The sequence below is a fragment of the Orbicella faveolata genome, unplaced genomic scaffold (assembly GCF_042242905.1).
Source record: "Orbicella faveolata isolate gen_17 unplaced genomic scaffold, um_ofav_v1 contig_35, whole genome shotgun sequence".
NCBI lineage: Eukaryota > Metazoa > Cnidaria > Anthozoa > Scleractinia > Merulinidae > Orbicella > Orbicella faveolata.
Genome location: NW_028301564.1, coordinates 20,360,001 through 20,374,150, shown reverse-complemented (window position 1 = coordinate 20,374,150; position 14,150 = coordinate 20,360,001). Strand labels below are relative to the sequence as shown.

Genomic DNA, 14,150 nt, shown 5'->3' with positions numbered 1-14,150 from the left:
GAAAACGTTCGTGTTGCTTTCAGACAAATTTTTGAAAATCTTCGGAAATCTTCGGAAAATCGTCAAAATACGTTATCAGTATATTTAAATAATAAACAGAACAATACAAGGTTGCTTGTAGATATGGAATATCTCTTCTCGTGTTGAACTTTATATCTCACTCGTTAGCTGCTCTCACGCGTGAGATATCAAGTTGAACTCTCGAAGAGATATTCTATATCTACGCGCGCTCATGTATTACCCTCTCTATATTGGTGGCGTTGAGAAGAAATATATCAGTCGTATTGGGCTTCGCGGATTCCACTCAATACAATGGTATATTTTCTCCCAACTAGCCGCGAATTAATGTGGTATCGCATTTAGTTTATCATTAGTAAACATTTCAGGTATATTTTAGGCGTCCATGCTTTTATAAGTTTGGCAGGAACAATTTAAGGTGGTTTGATACAACTTTTTCTGGACCATACCTAGCATATTCCATCCGCGTATTGCCAACTTTCCCTTGATAAGATTGATTCAATCGTTTTATCCGTGATTGACTTAATGTATTGACAACATTACTTGTGCGCAATTTTAGCCCTTTTTCTCCTGAAAAATATTCACCATGCATTTTCCCCAATACCTTCCTGTTCTTTGTCACTCAAGGTGGAGATTTGGAATTCTTTGTAAACAGTCCTTTCGCTGGCAAGGAAAGAAGGGCCGTGTTTCAAAAACATTCCGCATATTTGCATTCATGTAGTGTGGCGAAAAGTATTGATCACAGGAGAATGTTGCACACATAAATCTGAATATTTTAGCATATATATTTTTTTATTTCGGTATCTTTTAATACAACTTTTTCGTTGGTTCGAGCGCCTACTTCACCGACAAATTTAAACGTGTTCCAGTATATCAATGCTAACGAAACTTTGGAATAAAATTGTTGACATTATCAGACATACACGATTAACGTCTTAAAAAATATATCTACTATATCTACGGGTTTAGTTTAGCTACATAAAGTAGACCCGTAGCCAGACATAAATAAATTTGACTGACAAGGAATGCGGAAGTAACAGCCATCTTTGGTTTAGTATTTCTACAATGCGAAAAGGCATGTGAAAGTGAAATTCAATGATCATGTTCTAGAACTATCGGTCTAAAAGCACAGATATTCATTTGAACTACAATGGGCAATTTGATTTGTCTTCGTGGCTTCATCTTAAATAAGGTGCCTATCTTGTAGTGTGGTGAACAGCCTTTAATTGATGGTAAATATCTGCAGTGGGAAAAACCAAATCCACATTATTCTAACATATAGTGAGAGCAATCATAAGTTCTAAAAAAAAAAAGAACGTAAAATGTTTGGGGACTTCAATATTTTTTTTTTTTTCCTGGGCTGGCTTACTGTTTACCCAAAACTTTACAATTTATGGCCATTTCATGAAAATGCCTTTTCTTGTTGTAGAAATTTACTAAAGCAAAGATGGCTAATTAAACACGATGCGTAAACTAGTACGTGTCAAATGGCCATTTTTGCAGGGGGTCCCCCGAACTTGAAGAGAATAGACTATCGTGACCTACTATTTTGCCACAATCAGCCACTCACTAAACTAAACATTTGTGCTTAGTTTGAGCGAAATCGGTGATTTGAGCTGTATCACCTTGTGCCTGGTTCTGCCTGGTTTTCTCATGGTCACGCTCTTAATGAAATTTCTTGTTTTCTGTTTGTTCTCAGTTTTATCCCAGGACTACTAGACTGAATTTTATCACTCAAGTCACTTGTGGCCTATCCATCAGTACGATAACTATTACCCCAACAATACCGGCACGTCAAAATGAAAATAAAGAATGGCCAAAGATAAGTTTCTGGCTACCGCCTGAGATTCAACTAGTAGACCAAAGTCAATGTGACACTGAGCTGAGGGGAACACAAGAAATCACACTACGAATAAAGGCAACTTGTCCAGCAGCTGGAGCCACAGAAGGTCTGAAAGCTATAATCCCGCATATAGCTAACTTGCATAGCAAAGTTTGGAACTCAAAAGTTAGCCTACCAGCAATATGGGTATGTAGACAAATAACTCTTATCGGTGATCTTCAAAAACGCTTTGATAACCTACGGTATAGTTTTTAAACTATATATATACAATTAAACTTGAACGCAATTAAACTATAGATAGATAGATAGATTATCTTTATTTAAATTCGTCAGCTAAAACTACTAATAACTGATAGAAAAAATAATAATAATAAAAAGCTGCTTTCCACGAATACCGTGCCCTATACATCGCTTTTGAGTTGGTGTTTAAACTGTCTCAGGGACTCTGTTTTCATTAAGTCACAAGGAAGACTGTTCCAAAGAATGGCGCCACTATAGCTAACGCTATTTTTATAATAGTTTGTGCGGCAATGGAACATTTACTTTATTCTCAGAATCCCCTAGATTATATGCGGTTTCTCGCCTCTCGAATTTAGAAGTTAGATATTCTGGAGCCAACCCGTGCAAAGAAACCATCGTAACTCTTTGAATTTGCTGCTGGCTTGTTAATTTTTTCCACCCGAGAAGTTTGGACAGGTGACCAACATCTACGTTATAGTTTGAGTAGGTCAAAACACGGGCTGCTCTATTTTGTAGTTTTTCGAAATTATTTCGTAAAGTTATCCCACAGATTCCCCAAACAATGTTGCAATAGTCAGTGTGGCTGTAAGAGAGCTTAATATATTAGATGTAAGGTCGCTTGAGGGACAAGGTGCCTTATTCGTTTTATGGCCCCAAAGCCGGAAGCGACTTTTTTTGTTACTTTTTCAATGTGGCCACTCCAATCAAGTTTGTCATCGATGGTCACATCGATGGTCAAGTGATTTTGCGGTAGTGACCTGGCTAACTTGAAAGTCATTAATTGCAAGTGTCGGGGATTCTGTGAGAGTACTTAGCCTCTGCCTAGATCCGAGAAGCATGAATTCGGTTTTAGTCAAATTTAGAGTTAGTTTGTTTGCTATCAGCCAATAGTGAGCAATTTCTAAATCTTGATTTAGATGGAATTGAATATTGTCTGCACTGTCACCTGCATATGTAAGATGGGTGTCATCAGCGTACATCCTCGGTTCACAATTTGATAGACAGTTTGGAAGATCGTTGATATATAATAGAAATAAAGGTGGCCCTAAAATCGTCCACTGGGCGACGCCACAACTTAATGAACAACTTTTAGAGAGTGACCCATTGATGGAGCACATTTGAGAATCGTTTAAATATGACTGAAACCATTTGTGCGCGTTTCCGTATATGCCGTAGTCTCTTAATTTCGACAAGAGGATCGCGTGGTTAACTATGTCGAAGGCTTTTTTTAGGTCTAAGAAAATAACAGTATTGATTTTGCCGCGGTCAATGTTGTACACTCAAGTGTCCGTAGCCTCAAAGAGAGCCTTGACAGTTGAGTGTATAGCACGAAGACCCGCTTGACATTTACAGATGATGTTGTGCTCTTCTAGGTAGGCGTAAAATTGATCATAAAAGATTCTCTCAAAGACCTTGGCCACAACTGAAATCAACCGGCGAAATTGGAAGATAATTGTTTAGATCGTCCCGATCGCTTTGTTTAAAAAGTGGGGTAACCTTTGCGCATTTCCAATCATCCGGAAATATACCTTGACTTATTGACTGGTTAAAAATGTCGCAGACAGGTATGCAAATGAAAATGAGATCAGCACATTCCCGAATAAGCCTAGCAGATATCTTGTCAAGGCCAGGTGCCTTTGGCTTATTTAGACGATTTATAAGTGAGAGAACTTAATTTCTACTGGTCGGTTTCTCACAGGCAAATTACAACGTAGAAACAGCTCTAGGACAAAACTGCTGCTCTCAGGAACAGACTATCCGACTACTTTCTATATGTAGCGAACGAAATATTTCAACAAATTTTGAACATCCTTCAAGCAGTTAGTATAAGTATAACAGTGTCATTTAAATCTTAATCCTCTCATACAATGCATTTATAGTCGAATCTCGGTCACTGGCAGACGTGATACCTGTGTTTAACCTCATTTTTCAAACTCATTAATAATTTTCATCAAGTTAAAACAAATTATTATTCATTTTTATTATTACTAGTGTTTAACCTCATTTCTCAAATTCATTAATAAGTCATCAAGTTAAAATAAATCATTATTTATTATCATTATTATAAGATCACAACCGTAAAGGAGGTTTGGATATCCGGACTTAATTAACATAGATTTTGAAGATCTTACTTTTCCGTCTACTCCTTATAGTTTAGTTTCGATTGAGAATATATGTCAAACACTCCCGACAGTGTCTCATCGACTATCTAAACACCTCGAATTTCGTCAAAAATATTCTACTGCGCGTCGCATTTTCAACTCTCTTCTCGGTGTTTGGATATCCCGATGAAACACTATCTCTCTATATTACTTGGAAAATTACTGCGTCCGGTGTCCCTCACGGTAAAGTTTTCGTAAATTATCTAAAGTTCTATCGGAGGATAAAAACAGCTAAAGCAAGATATGTGGTACGCTGTGACCGCGGAAAAACGATAAATAATGGGCAATGCCATCCAGGAAACTATCAAATTAAAAGCCATAGAATGTCACCATTAACTCAAGTTCGTAGAGTTCGATGTCGAAAATTTGACTGGATTGTAAAAATGCAACAAAAGCGACAGAATGAAGGAGGAAAGGGAGCAAAATATAAGGGTAGCCCAAAACCGAAACAATTTCGTTCAGTTTTGAACTTTTTGCCTTTTATACTTGTGTTAAATTAATTGATTTTTGGGAGAAACAGAATTGTCTGATGATGACGGCTACGTAAACGAGAAGACTCTCGATTCTGCCAGTTGACTTGCATAAAGGAGGGTACATGAACAATACCAGTAATAATTACCAATTTTTGAAAAGTGAACTGATCAACATGGCACGAGCGTAAGTCCCCGACAGGGCCCAGGATCGATCCGGAACACCGGGCGGGCGCTCTATCCACTAAGCTGCGAAAACTCATCGAGAGCAAGGTCATTTAACTGAGTTCGTATTTGACTGGCGTCCTGCATACTGCTAGGATCAGCGCTAGCACTGTCGAAGTCATCGTGAGTCTGATAAGTTAATAAAGATGGTGAATATTAAGCTCGGTAATGAAATGTGAAAAGTCAACTGATCAACATGACACGATCGAGCGTGGGACAAAGAAAAGAAATCACTTCCTTCCGGAATATAGCTATAGAAGACTTCAGAAGAGAGTGAGCGATAATATTTTGGAAGAAGACTCTGTCTCGCTCGGTTCGCAAAAGTGAACAACGAAAGACGAATTTTCTTGCCTTTTCATATCCTTATTCCTTTAGACCAACCACAAACGTCCATATTATCTAGCTGATTAGTGAATTAAAAATAGCAACCATATTTTATTCGCCCTTGTTGGATACGATATCATCTCGCAAAGAATATACAAGCTCTAATATTAGAAAAGCAGTAGTTAGATATAATTTATATCCAGGTCTTGCTAATATATAGATAAGTGGTGTTTACACCTAAATGTTTTTTTTATATCTTGTATAACCTGTTTATTGATTTATTTTTATTTTTAATGTTTTATCTGATCGGCCTACCAAGTTTCAAAAAAAAATGTTAAACGGCAGAGGCCTTGTTTCACCGCATCTCCAAACGCCTAGAAGAGAGTTGATTATACGACGCGTAGCGGAGTATTTTTGACACACTTCTAGGTGTTTAAAATAAGAATTGTTAACGAGCTTGAGAAGTTCGGATCGCTTGTCTTGTTTATCTATTCTATCTACCTACGATCAGTAGCAAAGTTTGCAAAATAGAACTCTTTGCGATATTCTTCCCTAATTGTTCCAATGTACTTAGAGATGGTGGCGAGAGATGCTGGGACCCATTTTGATTGTTATGCAGCTGCATTGGTAAATACAATTGATGACGGGAATCAATTATTGCACAAACTTAGTGTAAAGTATAATTCAAAATAACTACGCGCTCATTGAACTTTCCCCAGGTGAATGTCTTCAAGCCTTCGGACACTATACACACATGTAGATCGTTTGGGGGTCCTCATTTTACTACACTGGATTGGAATTCAGGGTTGGTATCAAATTAAAGAGCAAAAGTTATTAGCAATAGGAACACACATGGATTATATAAAGTAATTGTATTGAATTGCAGATGACATCGAATTTAAAATTTTAGCTCCTACATTCTGTGTCCCCTAAGTATCTCCAGAAATATTCACCTATCATTAGTAATCAGACTAAAGCGATTGCAGAGTCCGCAATTGTCCACTTTGGTGGTAATCACGTGACAATCGTGACGTCAAAAACTCCAAAATGGCGTCACACATCACAAAATGTCCGCCATTTTGGATTCCCTAACTGGAATTTCAAATATATATATATAAAGTGTTAAATTTGATTTTCGTAAAACAGTACTCAATACATCAGAGTAGAGCGAAGTATATAATGTGGGAGGAAAAATACAAATCAACTACAAGTTCATCCCTACAAGCCTGTTTCGTGGATGCCCACTCATCAGGGGATTTAATGAGAATACTCTTTACCACCGTTTATATACAATATAATTTAGATAATATGTGCAGCGCGAAATTTAACGGGTTAGTTGTTTCGTAGGAGGGCTTTGTTTCTGTGGCGGCAAGATGATACGAGTTCATTACGTTTGTTAAGTGTTGATAGCTCGGGTTGGCAGATGATAAGGAAGTTTTCTTTAAGGCAAAGGTTACATCTTTTGCTTGAGCTGTTATACGGCGAGTGTGATGAGAGAATGCGCCAGGAAATAAAGTGTTCGATGTTATCAGGGGCACCCAACGACCGTTTTCTCTCTAATGCTGTTAGATGCTGTTTTAGGCTATCTGGAGTACTTTTAAAGCTCTGTAGGTTAATTTTAGGTTGCACTAAAAAAATTTTATCTGTTCGGATATTCTAGGGGAACTTGAGTATTCTCGAATTTATTAGTGCTTTTTTGTCCATTTCCCGAAAACCTTAGGTCTTATCGCCTTTCCGAAAATGATAGCTGACCTTTTTTCGGTACTCAAAACGACATTTTCAACAGTCCGAAAACAACAGACATTAAATTTCTTATATCACGAAAGTCCGAGGTGCCAATTCTCTCAAGAAAATCAGAGGGGATTAAAGGCCTTCCGAACAGATAATTTACCGAAACGATCCGTTGGGTGCCCCTGTGTTATTGTCTTTGAGGGTCCAGATGTGCTTGCTGAGTTCGGTCGAGTTTCTGTGTTTAGCGTGGCGGAATGATGCGGTGTGGTTTCTGTATCTAGTTTTGAAGTCGCTCTCTGTGAGTCCAATGTACGTTTCTGCCGTGTTGTTGTCTTTGCGTGTTACGGTGGCTTGGTAGATTACAGATGATTGTAGGCAGTTTCCGTCGAGCGGGCATGCGTTCTTTTGTCGGCAGTTACATGACTTTTTGTTGTTGATGGTAGCGGCGGCGGCGGTGTCATCAGTCGGCATAGATGCAGTTAGGATGCGTTTGTTATGGCTGTCGATTATTTTTTTTGTGTTGTTCATGCAACTGTAGCTGATCTCAATGGTGTTTCGGTTAAAGATCTTTCTTAGCTTGTGATCTTTCGGAAAGTGCTTATCTATTAGGGCGAGGAATTTGTGTCCGATGTTGGTGCTGGTGTTCTTGCTAAAAGGAGGGTTGTACCACAGGATGTTATTACGTTGTCGATTTCTCCGTTTGCCTGTGTTGGCTGGTTCGTACTGTAGTGTGTAGTGGTACCACTTTCGTCGAGTGCTTTCTGGTATGGAGGGGCGGCTTGGTCAAAGGATGCTTTGTCGGATGATAGGGACGACAGTCGTTTGTTGATGCCGGCGGGAATGTTTTTAGTGGTGATCGGCGGGTGGTTGCTCTCGCGGTGGACGTATTGCAGTGAAGTGTTCGGCTTTGTAAATGGCTGATAAGTGTTTCGGTTAAGGTTGAATGTGACGTCTAGGAAGTTGATTACTTGTTTGTTAGCTTCTATGGTGATACGTAGTCCGTTATTGTTAAAGATGCGGCATATCTCTTTCTTGATGTTCTCTGTGTCCCTAGGTGTGGCGTTAGTGATGGCTAGTTCGTCGTCTCGGTAAAGTCCAACGTTTATATTAAGGTGCTGGAGTTGGGAGAGGAGAAAGTTTCCCACGAGTTCGCATGTTTCAGCGCCGTAAATTCCTTATCATCTGCCAACCCGAGCTATCAACACTTAACAAACGTAATGAACTCGTATCATCTTGCCGCCACAGAAACAAAGCCCCCCCTACGAAACAACTAACCCGTTAAATTTCGCGCTGCATATATTATCTAAATTATATTGTATATAAACAGTGGTAAAGAGTATTCTCATTAAATCCCCTGATGAGTGGGCAACCACGAAACAAGTGGCAAGTGACCAGACAATCAATAAACCAAAACACTGTTCCTTGATACTTAAGGAAAAGTCACAAAGTTTGAAAACTACTGCTTCAATTCCGTTTTTGTAAGAAAGAAACTGAAATCTGTGACCTCTTCCAGCCACGCGAAATACGGCTTATATTACTCTAAGGCACATAATTTTCGTTTCGTTTCTGAGCAAATTAAATTAGTCTACTGAATGCCCATGGCAATGACCTTAGATGAAACTCAGATTCAATTTTTTATCGTATTTATTGATATTCCTATGCTGGCCAGAGATTAAATTCGTTAGTTTAAATACGTACGGCATGATGTGGCTGATAAGTTGTAAGAAAGGAAAACAGGATTCTTGCCAGGTCTTTAATAACAAATGATCACTTGGTTTGGAATAGAAGTTTGCCAATTAACCCAGTTAACGAAAATTATCCCCTCAATGTACTCAACCGAGATCCACATGCGGAAAAACCCCAGTTATAAATATTAGTGATCTATAAATGAGTGATACATATTTTCTTCTGGCAGTGAAATCTGTAGTTATATCTATTGTGTATCCTTATTTATTCAGTTTCTTTGTTAATTTATGGGGGTACCCTTTGTATTAAATGCTTAGTCTCCTGTAGATGTCTTTATGGTTCTTTTTTGATTCATGACCAGTTGTGGAGAAAATAGGATAATAATCTTACCCACACATTTTTCCTTCCCCTGAAACTAGCAAAAACCCAAAGCAAAACGAAACAAAACAAAACAAGCACTTCTCTCTTTATTTATTTTTGTTTTTTCAGATACTACAATTTTATGGGGCTTGGTGATTATATCATGTACAGAAATACAGAGAGGAACTTTGAGGTAAGAAATATAATTTTTTTACGATGGTCAAGCTGCTCGCTTGTTCAATAATGCCATAAAATTAAATTTAGACTAAAAGTAATAAGAGATTATGAGAGTGCGTTCGACGCTCTCACTTTAATATATAAATATACCGTAAATAAATGATTTCACTAGCTGACTTTTAACCTTTTCCTATTGGTAAAATCAATTTTTTTTAGCAGCAACCGAGTTGTGACGACGCCGCCAGTTTCTGTAGACTCTCAAGTTTCATAGAATATTTACATTACGTACATTATTCTAAGCTAGCATTTGCAATTGCGTGCACGTTTCGCGTGGTTGTTTATTGTAAAAAAAAAACTCCGTGCGACTAATTCGAGTATTTCTCCTAATGAATAAAGTAGTCTTATGGATCGTGCCTTCAGAGTACTTTTCCACCGCTTCCCAACAATAAAATTCGACCAGAGAAAGACTGAGCTATCTGTCGCGACTGGAACTAATCAACAAATGCAATCAAAATGTAGCTGTTCCCACGGTTATCATCCCAAAGCTAAGTCGTGTTAATAAACAAGGACAATTCCCTCAGATTTCGATCAATGCTACCGTCAAAGCGTTAAAAATTCGCCAAAATCAAAAGCACTTAATAGCGAAGCGTACGGCGACTGAATGGAAAGAAGTCAAAGAAAGATCCATTGGAAAGACGAACTCACATGGCCTGCTCACATACTCACATGTTCGCCACATGTCTTATCACATGTCTTAGCATTAAACGGTACCAGTTTACTGGCCGTGACATGCCCCTGCAAAAATCAAGCGGGGTGGCCATTTTGGTGTCCTTACAGGAATGTGGTGTTTTCGGTCTATAACTGTGCACAGGGAAACCAACTCTGGAAAGCCAAAGGTCAAAATTAGGTTTGCGTTCCACTTCGTCGAACGCAATTACTTCACTGGAAGTGCGACGTACGGATTTTTATTCACTCGTTGTAAAACTTTGAAAAACGAACGAGTGAGCGCAGCGAACGGGTGAATTTTCTAGAGTTTTGCAACGAATGAGTAAAAGTCCGTAGAAAGCACTTTCTATGCTGTAATTTGTTTATCATACGTAACGAGAATTAAAGACATCACTTTTATTTTTTTTCCCGATACCATAAGCTTACATGCAGAATAGCAAAAAATTCAAGACTGATCTAAATGACCGGGTTTAATAAAAACAAATTCGCTTTCCAGTCCAGCAACATCACTTCTCATTCAGAATATAACTGAAAAATTATTAAATGTGACATCTTTTTGCTCGTCCCTAATCGCTGGCAGATTCAATCATGCAATGCCGACAATTTGCGCTGGGCAAAGGCAAATTCGAACTCTGTCGACTGGTTTACACTAGCGACAATAAAGCCTGGTTAAAGCCTGGTTAAAGCCTGGTTAAAACCTGGTTAAAGCCTGGTTAAAGCCTGGTTCACACTAGCGATATAACAACAACATACAAAGAACGTTATCTTTGTAGTGTGAAGATGTAGACGTAATGAAATATTGGCAACATAACAGCATGAGCACAACGACATAAAGATAAAACTGATCTTTCCTTATGTCGATGTCGTTATGTCGCTAGTGTGAACCAGGCTTAAGCAACGATGAGGACGACGCCTAGTCAAAAATGAATTTATATTTTACAAACGAAATTCGCGATTGTCTAGATCTGTTCGGTATGCCAATGGCACCTAAAACGTGCTCAGGCTAAATATGCAATGACAGTTGATTTTCTCATGGTTATCACGCGTACGCGCACGGCGGCGGTGGAGTCGCGCAAGATTGCGGCCATACTCCAAATAATAGGTTGACAGAGACATGCAGCCTTGGTTTACCGTGTACTTCTATGATATTTGACATCCATGTTATGATCAATTGACACCTGTCAAAACAAGGTATCCGCTGACCAGTACTACTAGACCATATCGCGGGCACAAGTTTATAGCTCATCAAGGTCACGTGTTTTTTTTTAATTTCACCGCTGACCAAGTGCTGGTTTTTTTTTGCTTGGATCGTGGGCTCATGTCTTGTTAAAAACAGAACCGGGTTGATCAGAAGTCCGTTACCTCTAATCCTGATTAAAAGTTAACGAAATTATAAGTTTTTCTTCTATGCAAATGTTTTTTACTGCTTTTGCTTTGCGCATTTTGTGATTATTAAAATTCAAAACAGAAGGCCAAACAATATACAGAAAACCTCATAACAAAGTCAAAAAGCTCAAAATCAAAATTCCATTTCATTCTAGGTGGGCTTAATCGGGATCTGAACAACCTGGGCTAGGAGCTACGATTTTAGGCTGGCCTAAATCTATATATTATAGCTGTGCTGTTGCATTAAACCAATCGTTCAATTAGCAAACCTATTTTAATGACTTGTACGACTCGTTCCACTCGAAGCTCTTGACTTTTGAACTTCCCAAAAGTATCGATACAGAAAAGAGTGATAATTTAACTTGAACTGTAAATGCAGTCGTTGCTTTCGGATCTTTCCCGGAGAGGACATTCCTATCTATCAGTCGAGTGGAAAGCAATTGACATGATATATGTTTTTTCCCTATAGGTCCATGTAAGACATTGGGCATGCAACTGGGACCAATACATTGTCAGCTGCAATTGCGGCGTAGTTCTTAGAGATCATAACGACGTTATTGAACTTAGCTGCTGCAATGCAATTTTGGATCGAGATACCACGACACCTCTAACACTCAAAATACGAAGCAAAAAATGTTTGGCACCAGGAATATCCATTAAGAATAAATATCCAGGAACGGTTAATGGCCAATATGAGGTAAGTGCATCATTCTTAAATATAGGGCATTTTCAAGACATCTGAAAACATTGCTCAAGAGACTGATCAGCTGATTGGGATTTTATTGAAATTAAGGGTATGTTTTATAAGAATATCGAGGATGAAATTTGTGAAATTTTGAGAATATTTTAAGAATGAACCAGAGGCTGAACTTTTGAAAAGAGTATAATTTTGTATGTCGAAAATTGGTTGAGGTACAGTACAATTATATGTTTTTAACTAAAACGTATAAAATTCTTTCTTTTTCTAAACGGCAAAACTATCCAAAAAGCAGCAAAAACAGCACTAACCTTATGTTCGATGCCAATAACATTTCAGCAGTTGCGTGAAATCAGGTTCTGATGCCCGCAGGCTGGCTCCAAAATTACTTTAACACCATCCAGACACCAAAGACATGAGAAAACAGAAATGCATACGTTATAATCTAAGAATATACACAAGAATCTTTTCAGCTTAAAATTGACAGAGAAATAAGAATATTCAGCTATGGCCAGAAAAAAACAATATTCTGATTTAAAAAAGAACAGTGTGATACTCGTTTGATTCAGGGAATGATGTTTCATGTAGTCGTATTTTCGTTTATTCCGGGTCCTATTTGTGTGTTCTGGTGGACGTTAGATTCATATATTCATGGACTCCTGGTTCCTGGATTTATAATTCGTAGGTTCTTGAATACATGGGAACGGATAGATTCATAAGAATGTGGATTAATTCTTATGAATTCACGTGACAATGTAATACGTGTGTATTTATAGACTCGCAGAAATAGGCACATGGTTCAAGGGCATATGCAAGTACATAGTCGATCGTCGTACATGCTTCCACTCATGTATCTGTACATTCCTGTACAAATTAATTCATTGATTCCTGAACTTATGGATTTATGGATTTGCCGATCTCTACAGGTCCTACAGGCTTGAATTTATGAATTCAAAATAAGTAAATATAACAATTTTTGGGGAGAACCCTTTGAAAGTCCAAATTAAACTAAATTTATTTTTCTTATTAAAGTTGCCAATTTTCACATGCGAACTTGCAAACTTTTACTGGAATTGAGCTGGTCACTTGTCAAGTGATTTATCATGTACGCATGAAAACCCGCACCCGGACTTATAATGTTAGCTGTCGATCTCTCTGTTCTTCGGCTTACCCTATTAAAAACAATCATTCGCTCCAGGATCGGTGGACGCTAGTTTCATATTCACCTTGCCTTCGGTTCGAAAAATATTCACCAATATACTCAGTTCGCCTTATGAAAACAAGTGTGAAATATAAACGATTGGTTAGCTGCTGAAGGTTGAGTTGTTAATTAACTGATTGATTGAATGATTATTGATTGAGTGTTTGATTGATTACTTGTTGGACGGATGTATTTTTCTAGGTGCTTTTTCCATCAGGAACGAAGGTTGTAATAACTAGAGGCAGGTGGGGACTTGATGTTATGCTAGAAACACCAAGGGCAAAGACAACAAGCAATGAAGAGGGTCTGTGTTTGTACAATGGAACTCGTCGTGCCACCGTAACAACAGAAGGATACAATTTAAGGTAAAGCGAAAGAAAAAAATATCAAATGATAATAAAAATTGAACTACTGTCACAAGGCATCTAAACCTGCGACAAAATATGTATACAGAGTGCATATCGATATCGATATTTAAGAAATAGAAAACATGTACCGTGTTTCTATCACGGTTTAGTATAAATCTACAAGCGTTCTATCACGAATGCCGTTCTCTGGTTGGCTACGCTACTCACTATCTATTCTGTGATAGATAGTGAGTAGCTCAGCAGTGTGCGGTTTTTACAAAAATGACGGCCACTTCTTGGCGCTTTCGAAGTGTCTGTGAAGGAGATTTGGATAAAGCTTTGAACGACTAGTAGATTTATACTGAAACAATTAGGTTATTCGCTCTCGATTTCTATATGTGATAGTTGACGTGATAGAAATCTCGAGCTCAAAATCTAATGTTTAATAGAAACACGAGTGGAAGTTTGGGAGAACGAGAAATGCTGTGGGACCACGAGCCGCAGTTCTTCTAAGCTTTTGCGAGTGTTTCTATTAAATAATTAGATTATGAGCTCGA

General features: G+C 38.2%; 1 pseudogene across 1 annotated transcript in view; it reads left to right on the top strand.

Annotated features, from left to right (window-relative positions):
- Window positions 1-14,150, top strand: part of LOC110051441 (von Willebrand factor D and EGF domain-containing protein-like) — a 67,799-nt pseudogene that overhangs the window by 23,785 nt on the left and 29,864 nt on the right. The window contains exons 5-9 of the transcript XR_016202131.1: window positions 1,718-2,047; window positions 6,002-6,087; window positions 9,189-9,252; window positions 11,818-12,045; window positions 13,448-13,611. The product of XR_016202131.1 is annotated as a von Willebrand factor D and EGF domain-containing protein-like (transcript). The remainder of the gene's footprint in view (window positions 1-1,717; window positions 2,048-6,001; window positions 6,088-9,188; window positions 9,253-11,817; window positions 12,046-13,447; window positions 13,612-14,150) is intronic.